This window comes from Macadamia integrifolia, chromosome 3 (genome assembly GCF_013358625.1).
Source record: "Macadamia integrifolia cultivar HAES 741 chromosome 3, SCU_Mint_v3, whole genome shotgun sequence".
Taxonomy (NCBI): domain Eukaryota; kingdom Viridiplantae; phylum Streptophyta; class Magnoliopsida; order Proteales; family Proteaceae; genus Macadamia; species Macadamia integrifolia.
Window position 1 is genome coordinate 17,510,671 of NC_056559.1, and position 5,373 is coordinate 17,516,043.

General features: G+C 34.6%; 1 pseudogene; it reads right to left on the minus strand.

Annotated features, from left to right (window-relative positions):
- Positions 1 to 2,565: 2,565 nt before the first annotated feature.
- Positions 2,566 to 5,010, minus strand: LOC122074203 (annotated as a pseudogene).
- Between the last annotated feature and the right edge of the window lie 363 nt (positions 5,011 to 5,373).

The window sequence follows — 5,373 nt, forward strand, 5'->3', positions numbered from 1 at the left end:
GAACGAAAGTCTCCTCCAAAAACATACTAATTGATCATCTGGGTGGCTCTCTGTTGTCGTCGGCGTCCGAGTGGAGACGTGCTACCTGCTGGTTCTTGATCTTAATTCTTAACCCTCTACCCACAGGCATGAATATAATAATGGAAGAGACGTAGCGTTTTTAGTATAAATGGTAAGGCGTCGCTGTTGGTGGGTCGGGAAAGGGAAGTTTATTGTGGTAGTCAATTTCATTTTATTTTATTTGTTATTTATTTATTTTTTGGGTGGTGGAGAAGTGTCAAGATGGGATGTGAAATGTGTATCACCTTTTGATAATGATGTGAAATGTGTATCAATTATGCCTTCTTGGTCACCGGAATTAAAGGGAGAGAAAGTGAAATTTTTAAACTCAAAATAGAAACTATTGTAATCATTATCTCATGTGAATCATGTGACTATATTCCTAACTAACTCCATATTATTTCATATTTATTTATTTAATTTCACTTTATTTTGTCTTCAAAACCCTTATGTAAAATTTCACAAAAAATAAATAAATAACCCTTATATAAAATATAAAAAAATTACATGCAAGATGAATTATCACCTAATATTATAAGAAATTTAAACAGTTTATGCAATCAAACAGATAAGAAAAATTTAGGAAGAGTCTTTGGAATAACCAATCGGAGGACGGGATTAGTAACAAAATCCGCAGCTCTCTCTCTCTCTCTCTCTCTCACTCACACACACGCACGCAAAGAGAGAGCATTGCTATGAGTCCCTTAGGCACCTCATTTCAAAATCTTTTAAGATCATAGAATATAAGTGGTGGGTTGAAGTTTTCAATTGGGATCAGAATTGATTATTTGAGAATATCCATAGAAGCATCAACAAGGATTGAGTTATAAGATCTTACAGAGGTAGGGTGGTAATTTCATATCCTCTTATATTTGGGGTATGGTCAACGTGGCTTATGAGTTATTATATGTGTACATATATAAAAACCCAAAAACACTCTAATGTGTTTAATTAACTGATCACACTATCTTTTTTTTTTTTTTTTTCTTTTCTGTTCTTCAATCATTCTATTCTCATAACCAACCTCTTTCTGCACCACTTCTTTCTCCAACAATCAACCATTTACTCAATCATTAATTCCATCACTCATCCCATCTCTCACTCAATTTTTTCATTCTATCACATAATTTATCTCACAGATTCCATTAAACTCCTATATGTAATACTATCATGCCATTTTAATTACTATTACCCCAGCGATGCAGTAACATTCAATTAATGTTGCCACTGAATTCAAATTCATCCTCTTGCCTCTTTTCTTCTACACTTCCTTTCCATCAGCATCATCTCTATCTCTTCCGTCAACCCAACTAGATAACCCTTCACTTCGTGGTTTTCCATATTCTACAATACTACTTGAGGACTCTTTTATCTCAGAACTTTGGTTCTACCCCCATGGTGCTGGTCATGGTGGCTGATTTAGATCACCACGACGAGCATCAATGATGATTATTAGTTGGAAATGCCAAGAAGCCGGAATTTTTTTGATAGTTCGGGTTCTCTAACGTACAACTTTCCCAGATTGAACTTTCCCACGTTGAACAACCTGACTGAAATAGCTGGTTTATGGGGACTCTTCTTTTATGAGTTGTATTTATGGAGATTCAATCAAATCCCTTAGATAACATGTTTGGGATAAGTTTGTCCCTTTGAGAGTTGGAAGAATTTCTAAATTATTGCTTTCTCATGATTTCAATTCTCATGTGCCTTAGCCTCTTTCTCTGCTGATAGCATTGCCGAAGGTGGAAAAGGAGGGTAGTTTTGATCAGGTTTTTCTCTAATAATGGTTATACTGAAGGTGGAAATTGGTCTTATTTTTTGTTATTTTTGCCTTACAAGGCTCTCACGTATTCCTTTCATTCTTTATATTAATGAACTTATTTGTTGACCTTAAGCAAAAAAAAATCTCATTTAACTTGGCAAGAAAAGCAAGGTGGAAATGATATGGATCAATTTTGGATTATGGTTGATACTTATCATTTAGTGGATTTATAAAAGTACATATGAATTCCTACGCCGTGGAGTATTGCCCATAAGAAAATATTTTTTTATAAGTTGTGGAAGGATTCATAAAAATATGCAATTCCTAGGCGGTCGGTTTTTTGCTTTATCTTGTAAGTAGATATGTCAGTTAGGTACATCTATCTCTTTTGCTTCTATAAATTCATTTCATATATTATTAATGGCAGCAAATGGGATAGAGATTAACATTATCACCTAAATATATGTATAGCATATAGGTATGGGTAGGTGAGCCAAACTATATGTGGAGAGAGCTTTTCTCTAGTGTTGTTTGAATGGATAACAGGATTGGGTCCTTCTCACTCATACCATTCAAGAAAATTTCTTTTATTTAGGGATAAAAAAATATTGTATTAAGAATTATTAGTGTCCATTAAACATGTACTTCATGCTTTCTGTTGATGTAAAAAAAATTCTTATAATAATTACAAAATAATTATTCATCCCAGACCTTAGGAAGTAATTTGGTCCTATCATATTTTTTTATGCAAGATCCATATAATACTTCGCCATCCATCCAGCAATTATTTTGATCTCTATGTTTCTTTGCTTGACTAACCACTTTGAGTCTTTGGGTGATGAATTAAGTATATCCAAGCAATGAGATCCTGCATAAAGATCTTAAATAGATACACTAAAAACACATAATTAGGTAGCCTATGACAGCTTATATACATCTTATAATTAGGTCAAACATACCATTTGTTGTATGAATCCTATAAGGCTTGGAGATATGTTTTCCAGCACCCTATTGATTAGAAGATAAAAGCAAGTCAGATTGCTTAAACAAATTGTTAATACATAAATAGAGACTTAAGGATACATTATAAGTTATTACCCTCCACTGCTTTATGGGTCTCTTAGTCCATTGGAGAATATGATGTTGCTTCCAAATTAACCTCTTAAGAACTTGTTTAATATCCTATAATTTTAATTCCCACCAAGCATTAATGGGGTAAATCATTGAAGTTGTGAATGAGTTGCAAATGGATCAACTTTAAACAAACTTAACTAGCTAGTGATTACTAAGTAATTAAAACTTACATGACTACCAAACTGAGTTGTGATCCAATGAGGCCTAGGACTAACACCATATGAATTCTTACAGGAATTGGTGAAATTGGTGAGGTCGAATGGCGCCGCAGGGAACATGGTGTTGTTGCTACCATATATGGCCAGTGGGCATTACCATCTCACTACATGTCTAAATGAAGGTAAAGTAACCATCATCAATTGTTAAGTAAATGGTAAGAAGTCTTGGTCTTCTCCACACATGATCACCTCCTCATATGGGATCCCATCATCCATGAGGCTAGGGATGTCAATCAGTTGAGGTTCGGTCAAGCCTAGCCACTTGGCTTAAACAATGAATAGACTATTTAAGGAACTAGTTGGGCTCGGTTGGGTAATCAAATGCCTTAGTTGGGCCTTAAAGAGGTTAATGCATCATTGAAGCCTTAAACGGCTTCAATTGTCTTAGATTTTAGAAATTTTAATATATTTATTAAATCATCAATAATTTAGAATGACTTTACACTTAATTACATTCAATAATTGATAAAAATATCAATATATATATTTTATTCTAAAAATAAAATAAAAATATTTCACGTTTATGACCCAAAACTGGTTTACTAGATAGGGCCAAGAATTGACAACCTTACATGGCCTATCAGACTACAAGTCAAGGGTGCATTAAGCCACATTAATTGCTGATCCAGATAGATTCACAGTGGTGAGATCTCATCTAGAGAGGGTAACTTCTCTCCCCACGTGAGGAGCTGATCTCTAGACTCAAAAATTGATGGTGTAATCTCTAGTGCAAGAGATGATATTAGGGTATAAATATCATAAAAATAAATAAATAAAATTCGAACTGTATTATAGTTAAAGGAATAACCAGCCAAATATTTTTTTAAAAAAGAAAGATAGACTAACCTGTCAACCCCAACCCACATTTGTTTCAGAAGGATAGTTGAATTTATTTGTATGAAAACATTTTTGGTTCCCCAATAAGCAACCACACCTGCAAATGCCTGACTTAGAACATTGGCAGTTCTTTAGGATGCTTCATCGATTCCTCTACAAATCATTGAAACTGGATATTCTGGAGGACCATTATATTGTGTAGCTGAAGCATATGTATTGTCTAAGTAGTCCTTCAGATCAGAAGACTTGTTCAATGGACTATAAAAAAGCGAAATTAAAACGACAATGAAACACAATTTTTAGTATTAAGCAATTGGAAAAAATAGATTTAGTTGATTATTACTGGCAAGTCTTGAACTTTTTGCAGAGGAATCTAAGTCCATTGGCTTGGGAAGCAACATTGTAGATTTCTGACCAAACTTGTCGAATGGTATTGTAACAATTCTTATTAGCTTCCTTCACAAACAGTAGCAAATATGACAAATACCCTATTGAAGGATTTAAATTGAAATAGATTTCTTAATATGATAGATATTTGTGTTTATATACTCTGAAATCGTGATGTCATCGAAGTAGAGAATTGATGCTGACGATGCAAGTGCTCCATTGGCAACATAAGGATACTTTAGCCGAAACCACGAACCAAGCACTTGGAAAAAAAAAAAAAAAAATTACACTCCCTTCCGTTGAACTATAGTTTAATATCAAGTTCCCCCAAGTACTTTCATATATATCAATATCCTCCCCTCTAGTTTGAAGATGCTTTCAATCGTAATCCCTTCGGTTAGATAGCCTTGTTAAGTGATGACATCATCATTTAAATATGTAATTTTATACCAAAATTACCCTTCCCATATGAATTAAGCCTTAAGCCCTAAAAAGACTAAACAAAAGATCTCTTCATGGTGATTTGGATTTGCCCATTCTTCATCGTTGCGCTCCACCATCGATTGCTAAAATCCAACGGTTATTTACTCCATCGCCACTCTGCTCCGCCATCGATTGCTGAAATTTAGAAGTCACATCCATCGAATCAAAAGCAGTATTCAAGGAAATGAGATGGTGATCTCTCTCTCTCTCTCTCTCTCTCTCCATCGATATGCTACTGTAATATTTGTTTTGAGGGATTGTGAGTTACGGTTTTGGTTTCAATCCCTTTTTTGCAGATATGGAGATGCATTGGGAAGGAAAGGAAGTCATCGGCAGCTAGAGCAACTTGGTGATGGAATGAAGGGATTTGGGGGTGTTTATCGGTTGCAGTTCTTGTTCTGTAGTTCTGCACCATCTATCTTTTCTCCACGATGAAGGGAATAGATTCAAGGATGGAGGTCACTTTTATTCAGTTTCACTCTGTTTTGTTTT